The sequence below is a fragment of the Solanum pennellii genome, chromosome 12, assembly GCF_001406875.1.
Source record: "Solanum pennellii chromosome 12, SPENNV200".
NCBI classification, from domain to species: domain Eukaryota; kingdom Viridiplantae; phylum Streptophyta; class Magnoliopsida; order Solanales; family Solanaceae; genus Solanum; species Solanum pennellii.
This window is the reverse complement of record NC_028648.1, coordinates 37,525,908-37,543,573: the sequence shown is the minus strand read 5'-3', so window position 1 is coordinate 37,543,573 and position 17,666 is coordinate 37,525,908. Positions and strand designations below refer to the sequence as shown.

The window sequence follows — 17,666 nt, the reverse complement described above, 5'->3', positions numbered from 1 at the left end:
AGTAGATTCTTGACAGGAATTGCTGAAGATATCGAGGAGGAGTGTAGGGAAGCTATGCTGCATGACAACGTGTACCTTTCCAGGCTTATTGTCCATGTCCATCAATTGGAGGAAGGAAGGAAGATGAACCACAATAGGGCAGAGGAGATGTAAAGGCAAGCTGAGGAGATTTTTTCAACGAAGAGTAGTACTGAAATTAGGGATAAGCCCATGTTTAAGAAGGGACTCTCCAACCAAGGGAAGTCAAGTTCATACAAGGGTCACTATGATAGGGATTCCGAGCCCAGAGTTAAGAGAAACAATGAAGTAGATACACATTAGGAGAGGCAACCTTGCATGAAGTGTTGCAAACTACATGGAGGAGAGTGTATGATGGGCTATTACGGTTGTTACAGTTGTGGAAAATCGGATCACATGATGAAGGATTGTCCGAATAAGAGAGATCAAGAAAAAGGGAAGGAGAAAGTTCAGCCTAATGGTCCAAGTGAAGAGGCTCCAAGGAGGAAACAATTCTTCTCACTCAAGTCAAGAGGTGCAGGGGAAGACACTTCTGGTGATGTCTCAAGTGAGTAGACTTAATTAGTCATTCATGTGTTTGACTGTGTATGGTTTTATGCACTAGTATGAAATTAATATGTTTGAGTCATCATATTGGTTGCTGATTTGTGTGACTTATGTGTTTACTTATGTTGTATGCTTTGATGAAACTAGTTTAGGAAATAGTTCCTTAGTCTAATAATGAAAAGTTGCTAGTACATTTCAAGGATGTACACCATCATGCTAATATGTGAACCGGATATTTACCAATGAAGAGTATTGAATTGCTTATGTATGCATATGTTCTATAAATGACTAGCTTATTGCTAGTAAAGAGAAGTGTCATTCGGGGACGAATGTTCCTAAAGGGGTGGGGATAATATAACAACCCGAAAATAATTATGCAAAGTAATTGCCTAAACGTACCTAGAATGCCTAGATTAGACCGGGTTCACACTGCTTGATGCGCGTGGAACCAGACCTCAGAACCTATGCACCAGCCAAGACAACCAACTTTGTGAGTTAGTTGAGCTAGGCAAGGTTGGGTCCAGCCATGTAGGGCACCCGAATATTAGGATTCACCCAGATGAGACTAAATCGGACATAGAGGGTTAGTCCTAGGTTTTTAAGGGTTGTAGGGGTATAAAGGTAATTACGGGGCTAATAGTAGTGTAGTAATTAACCTACACTGATATTTAATTAATTTAATAAGTTATTAATTAGTCAAAATGGGTAAAATCTCGATGGTCAAACCCGGTTTGACTGGACCTCCACTATTTGTGTTCGAGCCGAGTTGGAAGCATAATGAGGCACGAATTAAAGGATTAAAAATTAGAGAAAATAAGGAAGGGCATTATAATAAATTAATATATAATTATAATCTTATATTTTATAATTAAAATTGTGTTGATTAAGTCAACAATAATTCCCACAAAAAGGGGCACACAACTCCCACTAGGAGTGTGCTTCTTGCACACTCTTAATTTTTTAATTTACTCCTAAAAACGTTTTCAGCTCTATCCCACACTTCAAAACATTTTATAAACATAAAATTCACTATTCTAAAAGTGTTCTTGGATGCATCCATATAAAAAAAACAAGAGGAAGAATTCGTACGCTTAACTGTTTTAAGTAAAGAACTTCTCTTGTAAACAAGAATCAAAGCTCGAAAAAAAAGGCTTGAGTGTGGGCGGGCATGTGGTTCTGGGTGGTTTTCAAGTCTTAAAAGTTATGCTTTTTCTTCTCTTTGGTCCCTGTTATAAGAGTCCCCTAAGGTTTAGTTTAAATCTAATCGAAAAACTAAGGTTGTCCCTGTTGCATGCCCGTGTCATTAGATTCTATGAACGAATTGATGCATGCATTGGTATGACTTCTGTTAGATGATTTTAGGAATGTTTGTGATTGTGTGCGATGTGTGTTTTTTGGACTGTTTATGAAATGTTAAGTACGACCGAATATTGAATGTCATGTGTGCACCAACATGCCGATTTTTCGTAATTTGTATTATGACGGTTCAGTTGTAGAAAATAGTAAATCATGCAATTTGAAAGGTTGTGTGTTTAATATGTAAAAAAAATTGCGATGTTCATGTATAAGAAAGTGAAAGTAAGATCCTTAATGAATTATTTAAAAGTGTATGTAAAACTATGAGTTAGACGCCTAGACTAAGTGTAAGAAAGTGAATGAAAATTATTTACTAATGGAACATGGCTCGGTTAGTCACTAGTATGGATGAAGGGAAATAGCTTCTGCTATATAGGGGTGAATGTCGATGAACTTAAGCTCCTAGCATTAAAAGAATCAGCCTTAAATTAAAATAAAAGAATATAGGGAGAGAGGGGGGATTCGAACCTGGCTCATTGAAAGAAACCTTGAAATAAAAGAAAAAGAAAATAGTGAGAAGGAGGGGGCTCCAACTTCGCTACTTGGCCAAGGGTGTGTGCTGCCCGACGGGTTCGAAAATGGGTCCTCTTGGCTGAAATTGTGAGACACACAAAAAATAAAAAGGTGAGGCCACTGGGATTCAATTCCAGATCCTCTTGGCCGAATTAATTGATACACATAGAACTTTAAATAATGAAAAATAAAGTACTGCCCAAGGGATTCGAACATGGGTCCTCTTGGCTGCAATTGTGAGACTATAATTAAATAAAATGCAACCACTAGGGATTATACTTGGCTCCCTTGGTTGAATGTGTGAAACGCGTAAGTCTTACACAACATTTACTTAGATTATCATGAAACACTTAGCCATATATGTGTAACGTGAAATGGGTATTACCATGAGTAAATGAGAGATTAAGAAATGAACATTCACGTAATGGGGTGAGTAATTATATTATACTATGATTCTAATGAAAACGGTGACAACATGATAAAAGGCTAAGATGAATTGTGAGACAAGTCAAGCAAGCCTAAGTAAATGTTGATGTAGAGTCAAGTCTCAAGAATATTCCAAAAGAAAGTGTAAGAAATGAATTCATAGTCAATATGTAAAGAAAAGAGTGACTACATGATTATACGCTAGTGCAAGTGAGACAAGCTGCATCTACGCCTAAAAAGAAAATGTCACTAAATGGAATTTCAAAGAGAGCATATATGTGTTAATTGATGAAAAAATAATGAAAGGTGAATAAATATCAAATGAAAAGATTTTAAGAAAGAACAGGGTGGCACCAAATGTGAGGCTAGTTCAAGTGAGACAAGGTGTACCTACGCCAATATAATGTCACCAAAAGTACTCACCTAAGAGAGTGTTGAATATTAAGAGAAAAGTCTCAATCACACTCTATATGTAAGTGTAAGGACAATTCATACTTAATACCTAAAGAAGAGATGATAAATCATCTAATGATCTATAAATACCTCATGCAAAAAGCAAGCTTCGATGATGTATGAGTTGAATTTAAATAGGAACTTTAAACAGAGCATCGATAGGCTAGCTGTGAGTGGTGATGCCTTATTTCGGGAAGGGAGGAGTTTCACGTAATTCTCATGAGATGAGACTGTCCACCAAGGTGGGTATGTGTCTCCAAAAATCTCCTAGTCTTTGAAATATGCTGCCAACATAGGGAACTAGCCAGTGGTTTTCCACCTAAGCGAGCTAGGGATGTTTTGATTTCACCTTGGCCAGTTACTCCACCTCTTTTCGGTGTGGGAAATACACCGGATTTCATGATTCTCACATGATCTATGCACATTAAGGTTTAAGTTCCTCAAAGTATGAAATATATTGAAATGGACGATACCGAAGGTGTATGTGCAAGACAATCAGGAGGTTAAACCATATTCAGTTAATGACATTAGGTCATTCTTTGTCATTGCACTTCATGATCCCGATGAGAGTCTTAAACTTCATCCTAGGTATAGCTGGTATGTACATCAGCCTACGAATGAATGAAATGAATAATGTGACGTACGTATGAATTAAAGAAGAAGACTCTGTGGTTGCTAAAGAAGTCCCCCAAGTTGAGGTCCTATATGTTGAGCCCTCATTTGGGAAGTCCTAATTTTAAATCCGTGATTCGAAGGTCTCATTGTATATAAACGAATGATATGTGAGATATGTGTATGCTATATGAAATATGTTATATGCTGGGTGCAATATGAAAAGATTGATGATGCATGTTACTTTCATAGCATGACTTACCAAATATGACTTGGCAAGTCCAACTTACTTGGCTTTCCATAATTCATATCGTTAGAAGAGAGCTCCTCATAATCATACATGTCCTTGGTGTGTACTTGCATACACCCATACTTAGTAGAAGTGTGTATTAATCGCATAAATAATACTATTTTAGGTGCAGTTATAGGAGGGTGTTGATGACATTCAATGCAGCTGTTCGGACATTAGATCTTTTTATTCGGACCTAGGTCCTCATGCATTCGAGGATGCATGCCGTTATGTTTCTGGCTTAGGAATAGGTTAAGGCTAGTAGAGCATGTTCCACTAGTATTTCTTTTCTATTTTGTTCCGACATATGTAATGGTGCCATTTTGGCAATTGTTAATTATGCTATAAGACTATTTATCTCAAGATTGAATGATCCTTTATTAGATGGTTGATACACATGAGTAATGAACTTCTTTATACGCCTATGCATGATATAACTATGAAGTCCATGTACACTTTAAACAAAACAAAAGTTTCAATTTTTTCTCTAAAATAAACCGAAAGAATGTAATTATGACGTATGTAGTTTTTGTGGGACAACCGAGAGGTCAACGACGCCGATTCAGGCTAGGGTCTAGGCCTCGGTTGTGACAGTTCCCATATGTAGTACTTTTTTTATATTTGGGAAAATATTTTTTATGTTCTAAAAACTTATATTTATATTCACCACTTAATTTTTGGAAATCAAGGAACCTTATTTCCTCAAAAGATCAAAACATTTAATCAAATGAAAAAATCTTTGAGGGGGTTAAGGGATTACATTGATATTTTAGGAAGGTTTTTACGGCACCTAAAATATTGCTAACTTTACAATTATCTGGCAATTAACTTGTTTGGCTAAAATATTTTTACTTACTTTTGGGATGAAAATCTATTTAAATTTGTTTGAAAGAGAAGTATTAACTTACTATTTAAGCGAGCTTTTTCTTTTGACTTGCAAAATTATTATTTTAAGTTCATTTAGACTTTGTTGATATAACTAATATAAAACTAAATGACATCCTGTGGGGATTTTGAATTTTTCAAACACAAGACTAACGGCAATTCAAAAAAAAAATAAGTAAGTGATAGAGTAAAAGAGAGGAGAGAGAGAGGTAAGTCGAAATCTGGTTTATGTCTGCCTTTACCGATATTTGGACCTATTTTGTTTTGGGCCTTAGACCCACAATGAGTTGTACATGTACTAAACAAACAAAAGAAAAAAAACAAAGTCTTTGGCCCAAAAATAATAATATACAAAATTTGGACAAAATAAACTTGGACTTCTTGGCCTTGAATCTTAAAAGTTCTTCGCCTATTTTTGCTTTTATGACTTAGAGACTTTTACGTAGATTGGAAACGGGTTTTACTCAAGGGAAAGGTATTTGGGCATTCTTGGCCCAACGTGGAATGCAAGAAAGGAAATAATTTTTGGTGAACTCAGGCGGAGTTTACATGCAAAATGAAAGACAAAGAACACCATTAGAACATTGGAGAAAGGAATAAAATACTAAGATGAAATTAAATAACATGATCTAAACTAACAATAATTAACATATATACATCAAATCATTAAGAACACAAACTTGAGAAATAGTTGAAAAAGAAAAGGGAAAAAATGGATAAAGAACAAATGCTCTTTCCAGAAAGTCAATAATGCATTTAAATAAAGAAGAATACATTACCTAATCCTAAACTACTAATCAAATATGCTGGTGATGTTTATGTAAAAAAATATTTAGCAATATGAAGGGAAGGAGGGACATGATCCATTGAACAACACTAAACCTTCCTGGGCTGCAGGGAATTAAGAACATTGACATGTTATTGCCATAATTTTGTCAAGATAATTTTTTTTTTAAAAAATCAAGGTTAGAGAAATATTTTTATTAAATATGACAAGAAATTGGATGAATTATCAAAGTAATAAGAAATATATTTACACTAAATTCATAACAAAAAGGGGAAACCAATAAGGGACTACCAAAACCATGAACTCCTTTGTTACCACATTGCAGATCACATCTAACGAAGGAACGAATAATCAAAGCTTTATATCACTAAGAAAAGGGAGAAAGAAATCCTATGCAATAATGAGTAAAGCTAAGCCTTCCAAAAAAACATGGATAAAACAGTGTAAAAGATTAGTAAGATCTATTAAGCCTTTTAAAAAAATGGGTTCATGCTTATGAGAGCTATGTTGAGGAGCACAAAAGAGAAATTAACCATTTTTAAAAATACGCAAAGGAAAAACAAAAGAAAACGAGCGATCATTCCTTTAAGAAGTAGGACAAAACAAATTTGATCTGGGACAAAGACATGAATACAACTAGACTATAACTTAAACAAAGCAAGGTAAATACAACATAGTCAAAAAAACAAAAACCAAATTAGACATGTAAAGCTATACAAATATTACAGGCTTGCTTACTTCCAAACTTAAAGGAATCATCCAGAACTGGTCAGGTCCAGAAGATTAAAAAGTAACCTCGCAAAGTGAACAACGAAATAGTCCATGCATACCAAACAAATCAAGAACATGGTACGAGGAACACGTAATATACGAACCATGGCAAACAAATCCTTAAACTAACTACGAAGCAATATAAAAAATCATTACGACTTTGCATTTTAAAAAGAAGATGTTGTTATTCTGTTCAATCATATTCCAAAAATACAGCCATTTCCTAACAACAAAATAATATAAGGAAAGCAACTACTTGGAAAAGGAAGAAGAGTTTTAAACAAAATAAAAATTTGATCCTCACCTTTCTTTGGGCAGCGAACGAGGATGACGAGCGAGTTGAACAAGGAATTTCACCAATCGAAGAAAAACTCAAAACACCAGGAAGTATCAAACGAGAGAATGTGAGCGGAAGATAGATACCAGACGTTGAAGCTACTATATCCTCTATTTTGGAAATATACTCAGTGTGCCTAGAAAATTTCCCAAACTCAAGACTCTCTTGACAATTTCTTATCTAATCTTTCTGTTAGTGAAAAAACTTACAAGATAATAAAATTTCAAGATTAAAATTGAAAATAAAATGAAGAAATTAATCTCTTTAGGCTGTGGCGCGGATATCTCGCTCTCTTTAAGGAGATTCAAGCCCACTGCAGCAAATGTTTTCACCGGTCCAGCAGTAGTACTCTTTGACTTGTCCCCTCCAGGATACAACAGCCTTCACAAAGTATTACTCAACAACTCTGGACAAGAGTTGAGTCCAAATCTCCACAAAAAAGAACACCTCCCTTCAACTAATAAGAACTCTCTTTTAGACTAACTATCTCACTCTTTGTTTTCTCTTGTGAAATTTGTGTTCCAAACCAAATGAAACCACCACTATTTATACTACAAAAAGTCTTCCTATTAATGAATAGGAAGATAATGGAGGTAGTAAATAGTGAAGATAATGACCTTAGGAGTTTCATAGGTTACATAGGTTACAGTAGGAGTTACATAGGTTACAAAGAGTTACATAGGTTACAAAGAGTAATGGAGGAATTAAGAATGAAATAAAGTGATGGACATCCAATGCTAATGGATGATGTAGAAGTTATCCATTCCAATGTTTATTGGAATGTTTTATCTCTACAATGAATTCAACCAATAAAGCCCGGCGGAGGCATATCTTGTCTCCTTTGCATTTCAACCGTGATTTCGGAAATCTGCTATGCACTACAGAAAAAACTGCCTATAAGGAAGGGGAATCTTGTGCCTAAATGTTTAAATCTGGCCGCAAATAGCCTATTATGATGCAAAACTATTGGCCGCCTCTCGTACTAATACCCATCTTCGCTAAAGCAAAATTGCTACGGGTTTCTATATCTGGTCGTTAAATCTTATTAGAGAAGACAACTAATACGGTCGCTGATGTAGTTTTAGAGACCGTCTATCACGTCCCCAATAGGCAATTTTCATATTTGAAAAGTAGCTATCTGGGACCATTTAAGTTTTTTTGCGAACATTAACTACCTGATCCTCAATTACTCTATCATGATAGGCAAAAACCTTGTCCCAGATTAATTTTAGAGACGAGAAATTACCTTGTCGTAATTTAACCTTTGCAGATGAGCAACTACCTCATTCTATATTAATATCTATAGACGAGCAACTATTAATTAATCCTCTCATTTACCACTATCGTACACAACTCCATATCATAAAATTAATAAATTACATCACTAAATATAAAATATCTTCAAATACAAAGTTCAATGCAATATGTAATAGATCTTTTCAATATTTGCTCAACAAAAAATCTTTAATCAATTAGCATCTTTAGCAAGACTATCAAGTTTTACATAACGTTCTTAGAAAAATAATAGCGAGCTTGTGCATGTTCTAAACTTTCATCTTGAATTATAACTTCAATCTTCCAAAATCTGTAAGAACAAAATCATACAAAGATCATAAATATCTATTTGTATATAATAATATCTATAAAGTTACGCTCGAATTAGTTAAAGTACTCACTGCAAAAGAATTGTAGAACTCTTCTATTCTACAGAAAACTTTACAAGTTTAAATAACATTAAAAAAATATTAGAGACGTTAAAAAGGATGGATTTTTCATATTGAACTCCAAGAAGCACATTGAAAACACAACAACAAATAATTTAAAATGCACTTGAAATTACAAATTCCAAATTCCAGTTTTCATAAACATGCCTACAAAGGTCACTTTGATGTATTTTATTCATGACCTTTTCCTCTTCTGCAAAGTTGATTTTAGGTCTGTGGAATTACTATTTAAATGTTTTAGGGAGTTTTCACAGGCTTATGAATTCATTGCTAACTTGGAAAAAATCTCAAAGTATTTTTCTTGGGTCAAAATAGTGGTGTTACAACTAGATGTCGGTAGAATTGAATTTTGTAAATCATAGGGGTCACAAATGATTGGATATAACACCTTGCTGATCATTTTCTACAACATATAAAGAGTTATAAAATGTAGATATGTAGGAGACATTATGGACGAGTTCATTGTGATCTGATGCTTAGAAGAGCCTACAGGGTTTAGATGTATACAAATTCCTATTGAAATGATCTACAAACAGAAGAAAACATATGTTATCTTACACTTATCAAGTGGGAGTGGTATTGATTTACTTATCAACTATTCAAAGAAAGAAGATGAAAAAACAATCGAAGATTAGTTTCACCTAGTTGTGCAGAAAAGTATGTGAAAATAAATCAAGAATAAGTTGTGCAGTAGTGCCAAGAAGTCTAGTTAAATTATGGTTCCTCGATTAAGCAATTTATATTTGTTAGTGCAAGTGCAAGAAACAGCAATGTAATCGATAGTTATGCAGAAAAGTGTTTGAAAGTAGAGAAAAACAAAACATGCAGCAGTGAAAATGTTAATCAGTTGTTCCTTTGTTAAGCCACTAGTTCTTGAAAAATTACATATGAACATACAACAACAACATGCCTGACAACTATAGGACAGGTGTGTATTTATAATATAGCAAGAAAAAGAACAATTAAAGTCATGAATTATTTATTTCAAGTACATCAAAACTAGATCCTATTTGTTCCAACCGTCCGATTATTGTAAAAGGTTAATTTGTGAAGGGCACTGAGTATTATGAAGAACTTTCTCTCAACATTTCTACAGATAAGTTTCATCAAAACAAGATCATGAAGGATATTGCAAAACTTCGGATAAGAACTGAGTTAATTTATTCATTGAAATTCAAAGAACACAGAGGATCATAACAAATTATAATGATGCAGATGTCTTATGTTAAGATTAGCATTTTGATAAATAGTTATTGCTCCCTTCACTTAAGCATTTTGTCACTCCATATATGAATTTTTGGATCATGAACTTTAACATAAAAAGATAACTGATATTTGCTCGATTATGTACACTAGCGGAACTACATAAGGAAAATATGTGTTATTCTTACTATTGGTGCTTCCGTGGGAGAAATTTCATACATAGATCAACATCTCGCTAAAACAAATAAAGAGGTTATTTGGACTTATCCCTAGAGTTTAGCTTAATCATATATTAAATGTCTAGTTGATTAATATACTTTCTACATTACTCTCGTTGCTGCAGTAAAATCTAAGTGTGATCTTAGTCTTCACCAGTTCATGTCGAATTTAAGAATCTACAGAGTACACATACTTTAAATTTCTTACACTTGATATTTCATAAGTTAATTGAGAGATGCATATATTCTTTCTATAGTATATTACTTATAGTTTCATAAATACTATCTTGTTGTGCCTTCTATGGAAATGGAAGAAACTAGATTATTGCATATGAATAGAGAAAAGACCAGATAATGAAGCAGAATATAATGAGTAATTTGAACATATCAAACGCAAATTTTTTTTAGAAAGGAACAAAATTCAACGCAAAAGAGGAAGTATACATCAACATTGATTAGATGAAAATCAATAAACAGAAGAGGGTAGAACTTCATGACCTACAACCTAAAGTGAATTCATCACAAATCTGTGTAGCATTTTAAAAATATATGAAGGAATAAGTCGGAAGAACTTATTACCTATGAATAATGTAGCTCAATGCGTCAATTTTTGTCCCATACTCTTCTTACAGATATACTCTCCATTCCCTAAAAAGACAAAATAGACATTTCAGATAAAAAATTATGGCCGAAGGTCCCTGACGACTTAGAATATTAATTTAACCATCTCACGAGAGAACGACTACTGAATTACAAGATGAACTTAGTATCAATAATTTGTAAAACCAACTTACATAAAAATGTAAAATCAAAGCATACTAGCTCTATGGTTTTTGAAAATATGAAGTCATCTAGTAGCCTTAGTTTGTAATAATCATATTAGTTTTGGTTAGTAAAGCATATCAAGAAAACATGTTCGAAATAATTCAACCAATAAGCTTCAAAATATTTGTTTTTTCCATTTTTTATTAGACTTAGAGACATCAATTAAGCTTCAAGGTAGGACAAGATTTCTTGTTCTAGTGAGTGTTTCATGTTGCATGATACCTTCTTGCTGTTTTAATAACTTAAACCAGATCATCTAACAATCTCTTCAATAGCTGAGTCGAACATCTATTCTCTATTTTTTACGAGAGGGCGACCATCATCAACTTTAACAAATATGCCATATCACTAGAACTTGAAGCTACTCAAGTGTAGAACGCCAAATCACAACATACTTTACACAGTCAACTTGGTCACTCTAAAACCAACATGTTGAAATTAACCGACATTACCATATAAGATAAACTAGTGGAAAAAATAGATTATTATCCATTTAGCCAGCAATTGCAACTCTGTTTTTTCATTGATTAGCCTTATTTGACAAGGAAAATGATAACAAACAAAAACTTCTAAATAATTAATACCTCTCAGCATCTCGTAAAGCAAGCCTACTAGTAACACTCAGTACAATGTTAGATTGTGGAGTTTCCTTTCCGTCACTTGACAAAGGGATTCCAATTATAAACTCATCCACTTAACCTTCCAACAAAAACATACTTATGAAACTCCAGATACTAGTATATCAAATTAATACTTACCAAAAGAAAAAAATAAAATGAGTAACTAAATCATATTTAAGAAGAATCACATCAATAACCAGCTTATAAATTACCATAAAAATTAAATCTTTCTACATCAAACATAGAGAAGATGTATAGCTGTTTTTGGGCAGTATAAATAATTTGAAGCTCAAGATTCTGTCCTCTCAAATCCAAAAATGAAAATCAACCAAATGAATGTTCCAATATATGAAAACTTACCATTATGGGTCGAATATCGATGCCTTTACTAAGGGAAAATCCAGTACAGGCAAGATCCAAATCTACTCCAAGACTGAAACATCCATTCCATTTTGAATCGCGCTTTCGTCGAACCGCATTTGGGGGGATCTCTTCAAGCGATACTGCTTGCTTATTGCGTTAGTTTCAGTAGTTAATAAAGGAGATATCCTGCCGGCCGGCCGACTGAATTGTTACCGGCAGCAATCTTACCGCTTGTTATAGATGCCCCATTCATAATGTTATGGGACAATATTTTCAATGAAAGTAAATTAATTATCACTGATTTTTTTGGGACAATATTTCCTAAGATAAATTTGAGTTTTGAATCAAGAAAAAGAGCATGTAAATATTTTCATCCTCTTTTGAAAAGTGCACAAGAAAATTAAAATTATTAGAACCATCTTTTCTCCAGAGAATTGTGATTTGAAGATATGCTACAAAGATTTGTGGTGAAGTCAATTTAGGGCTTTTGTGTATTGAAAATTATCAACAGATTAATTAATTAATTAGTTGTTATTTATTGAAAAATTTTACGGGTTTTTTATAAATAAATTTAATAATTTTGATAAACTTTTTGTGTCTCATGAATTTTGTGAAAAATTGAAAATGAACTTTTTCCCGCTTACGCAACTTTATTTACATTTTTGGACCATCTATAACATTCTTTAGGGACTAGATTTTAAACCTTCCCAATAACACATAGAATTAGGTAAAAGAATATAATCTCGTTCTAGGACATGTACTTTTTGATACTAGATTATTAACCGTCCCTAAATGTTGGTCTCAAAAATAAGTTTTTCTTGTAGTGACATCAGCTTCTGGATCAGTTCATTTTCATCTGCGATGGCAGGTTGAGCCTCCACAACATCCGTCAGGCTAATTTCATCATTGTTATCACTCATCAATGCTTTTGCCTTATCTTAACTTTGACCGGTAAAGGAATATGTACAACCTTTAGAGCTTGTGAACTAATGATGATCAGCCAGCTAGCGACAAAGACCAGATTTAAGTACTTAAGGAAGGAATACAACGCAAAGGAAAATTTGATAATTTGAGTTTAGAATAAATAATACAAAATATTACATAAAGAGCATGTACACACACAAAAGTTGCTTTGTTTTACTACATGCCAATGCACGAGTAAATGGGAAACTGATTTTTCAACAAGCAGGAGTTTGCTTGTTTTAATTTGAGATTATCTTAGAAAGGTTAAATCACGTTGAGCTAAGGTCTTCTTTGCTGCATCTCTTTTTATGTTCATTGCTTTGAGCCTCAAAATTTCTTGTAGATTGAAATTTTTAAAAAATTAAGGATTGGGCCTTTAAAAGGAAGCCTAAGTAACTCACAAGGAGAATTTAGGCCCTACGTTGTTCGAATACAAAAGTAAATGCTTGTTTTAGTTCATTCATTCACAAAAGATTATGATGAAATTGAAAAACAAACAATAAAGCTTCAAAAGATAAAGGTGATTCCATCTAAGAGTCATTCATTTTGTCAACGCTACATTATCCACGAGGAAAAAACTCAACTTGAATCTTTCCCTTGTCGACGAGGGTTTCCATGTTGTGGCGAAATGCAAGACATTTTTCAATGCTATGATGAGTGGCGTGGTGATAGGGGAAACATTCTGGAACTTCGCTTCCCAAAGAATATAATACTCGCGCGTCATTGCATACAGGGGAAAGACTCCATTTCGAACCAGCTGCGAGTAGACCTCAAACATTATTTTCTTCAAAGGCTTGAAGGAGCAACGATAGAACTCATTCTTTTCAGTGACCGGTATGTCGAGCCTCAGTTCATCACACGTAATGATAACATTTTAACCCACCTATTCGTGACACTATCAATATCGAGCAGGTAGAGGACCACATTCTTAAACTCCATGCACTCTTCTATTGTGTGTCATTTCTCGGTGGGATAACACTCATAGGTCTTGCAGATGTCCCCCGATCCAATTTTGGAAGATGTTATCTCGACGGGCTTCATCATACGCTCATAACGTAAGCGCTCATAAATGAGGGCGTACATAATGACTTCCATCCATATATTCGATATTCTTGGATATATGGTTCGAGAGTAACGTTCTGGTTCATTTCTACTAAGACGTCCTTGGAAATAAGGTTTGCGGGAAATCGCTTCCTCAAAATCTTCTTCAATATCATCCAACTTAATGTTCTCACGGGCAAAGAATGTGTCATATAGGTACATTCCGTGCAGTCTCCGCATATCGATTATCTCCTCGTCTGGGATACCACATGTCAATGTTTTAGCCACCATCTTGTCTTCTAGTGGCGAGTTTGAAGCTTCAAAGGCTGCGGCAGCAATCTCTACCTCGAACTTCTTCAATATAGTTTCATGGAGACCCTTTTCAAGAAACTTTAAATCCTTTTCGGTTTGTTTAATAATTATGTTCTTTCCTTTATCAATAGCGGTGGATTTACCTTTCTTTAGATGATAGAAAAATGTTTAGGATTTGGATACTAGGAATTTAGTTTTTGGTTGAGAAACTTACGACTCAGGAATTTTGGTCGGACATTGTTTAATAGTGACTTGTATATAGTTTTTTGGATTTTTTTTTTATAAACAGTGGGTTAACATGGTCCGCATTCAAATCAACACAAAAAATAAACAATTAAAAGCACATATATCGCATCATAAACAAGTAGGAGATGCTTTTGTGCCAAGGGTAGGCCTAGCGAACTTAGAGATGTACGTGTGGACTGAACCATTTAATTACCCCCAAGCAGATTGCACATATAATAGTTAATGTTCAAAACAGAAATAAGCAGGGGGGAAAACAGGGAGAAAAGTACATATGGCGAGCCCACGTAGGGGTCATTAAAACAACGTGCTGAAATACAAAAAAGGCAAGCGCATGTAGCGGCTTATACTGACAGAAATACATTATAAAAACCCACGCAAGGGCAAAATTCACTATGCCGTCCCTAATGATCTTTATTCTGTTCTACTTTCCAATGTCTTTATTTGATGAAACGTGTATCGTAGCATCAGGAGATAATCCTCGCTCCGACATCCTTTTTCTTCACAATCCTCATATTGCATCCCATCTAACTTATCATTGACCCATAAGTCAAGCTTATCAAAAATTCGCCTTAGTTTTTCCAATTCCTGAGTTGTAATCTCAAAGACACATTGATTTTGGAGAAATTTAGGGTACAGTTTCTGAGCTTCCCGTGTCACCTCTCCTAGTTTGATAATAAGTTTTGCCTCCTTTTCTTCCACGCATTGACAATGTTTGGGATTGGATAGAAGATACTTTTTATATGCCTTTAAAGCAAAATCCTGTAAGTTTCATCATACCCATCATCAAAGTGATTTAGAGAAACGGTGTCCTAGTTCATTCACTTGTCTCCTTTCTACACCCTTAGCATTTTTGTGGTGTCATCCACTCTATCATCCCAATATTATACACGTACGCCCGACAGTACACCTCTCGAGGCGTGATTTGTTTTCTGTGAAACTATCTTAGAACTCATAAGGGTATGTATACATGGATTCCCCGAATAGCTGGTAGTAAAAGGACGAGTTGTCAGCGGCCCCAAATTGGAATTCTTTGAGAAGAAGCGATCAAACATCCATTAGAGATCTTCTTCCCTTAACTCGGAAAAGATTTGGACCCATCTTCGTCTAGTTTTTCGGTGTCCCAGGTTTTCCAAAACAAAATATCATTCAAATCCCTGAGAGTGTTCCTATCATCAAGGGTATGCACCTTCTGAGTCCGATGCACTTTATCCAAATGACCAAAAATCCACCAATGAAGGAGCAGGATTCAAACTTGAAAGTAATCATATTCCTCTTTGCATTTTCCTAAAGCTCGGTACATATCTTAAAAAATGATGGAGCAATGGGATAGTTATTCACTTGCCCTTGATTTTAATACCCATTGAATAAAGCGTGTCCAAGAATTATCATTCTACTGTTGAAACTTAGGCTCGAGCCATGTTGAAAAACCATTGTTCCCAATAGCGTAATAGTGAAAGCCAAAGGTTGAATTTCATTCCATTCCCTATAGGTAACTCTGGACACTTTGTTGCAGTTTGCATAAATGCTCGCATTCCCAAATCTAACGTAGAGGTCTGTTAATGATACACTTGATTTTTGGGCCCTATAGGTGCAATTATTTCGCAATGCAAGCTAGTTTGTAATATCCTCGATGGAAGGCATATAAGGAATCAAAATATCTTCTTGTTTTATCACTCTTCTTTCTAACCCTCTACCAACTCTGTCGATGCAGTCTCAAATTTGCTCGATTGTCAGGGTAATATACAAACCATGGAAAACAAATCTTTGAACTAACTACGAAGCAATACCAAAAACCATTACGACCTGGAATTTTGAAGAGACGATGCTATTATATTTCTCAATCATATTCAAAATAAAATAATTTCCTAACAAGAAAAAAATTTAAAGGAAAGAACTACTTCTGAAAGATCACCGCAACCATACGAATATTTGAGACGGAAGAAGAATTTTAAACAAAATAAAGGTCCAATCCTCACCTTTCATTGGGCAGTGAACAAAGATGATGAGAAAGATGAAAAACGACTTTAACAAACCAATCAAACTCGAAACACCGTCAAGTATAAAACTACAGAATTTGAGCAGAAGATTGAAACAAGACATTGAAGTTAGTGTATCCTCTATTTTCAAAATATACTCAGTGTGCCTAGAAATTTCCAAAATTCAGGACTCTCCTGCCCATTTCTTATCAGATCTTTTGTAGCCTAAAGAAAAAGCTCCTTAATAAAATTTTCTCCGCCTGAATAGTAAAATATGAGAAGATATATATGGGGAGGAAATTAGGTAAAAGATGGGGGAATAATGAAGGGTAAACTCAGAATCCCTATAAATTTTAATTCAAAAACTTTCTCTCAAAGACAAAGGACAACTGCTGTTTCTACAAGAATATCCTGATTTTTGGCTTATGTCCCAAAAGGCGAAAGAGACTAGGGCGGTCTTGATCAATCTAGTTGTCCTTATCGGCAATGTGGCGTCCATCGACATAAGCATGGACGAGTTGCAGAGACACAAGAGTAGAATGACGTAAGATGCTGAAAAGCTGCTTTCTTTCTTTCTATCTTCGAGTTCACATTGTGAATGCCTTTGTGGACAACCATGTATTGTTGTTTCTACTCTTTGACACCGTGACGCAACCGTGTATCTCTACTGAAGCTAGTGTACCCTTCTGTGTTTTTTTTGTGAAGGCCAAGGATTTGGGCCGGGTACGGGTTTTAATTGGACTGCTGGTCCAAAGAAGAAGAAAAAAAAGAACTGGGCTGGGTTGGGGAAAACGCTTGGTGGTCTGCTTGTATTTTTAAAAGCGTTAAAGTTGGGATAAAAAAGTTTTAAGAGAATTAGGTCGATTTGGTATTTTATAAAAATGAACAAATATTGGTTCAAAGTATAATGACCTGTTTAGTCGTTTTGAGCAGTAGAGGTTATTCTGGTAATAACTGTCAGGGTCGACGGATTCCACGACGGACCGTCGTGGGCACGACGGACCGTCGAGGGGGTCTCGTTCCAAAACTCTTAGATTCTGAAAATTTGGGTACTGAGATCGACTCTCTGAACTTCACGACGGAATGGCAGGACGGACCGTTGTTGGCACGACGGACCGTCACAAATCTTTCCACAGAATTAACTCTCTGAACTTTGTGACGGACCTGCAGGACGGACCGTCA

At 34.9% G+C, this 17,666-nt stretch overlaps 1 long non-coding RNA gene across 1 annotated transcript; it reads right to left on the bottom strand.

Moving 5' to 3' along the window:
• Window positions 1-8,351: 8,351 nt before the first annotated feature.
• Window positions 8,352-12,426, bottom strand: LOC107005796. The gene is made up of 3 exons (XR_001454941.2): window positions 11,944-12,426; window positions 10,718-10,786; window positions 8,352-8,578 (listed from the first exon to the last, which is right to left on the bottom strand). It is a non-coding gene; the product is annotated as an uncharacterized LOC107005796 (long non-coding RNA).
• Between the last annotated feature and the right edge of the window lie 5,240 nt (window positions 12,427-17,666).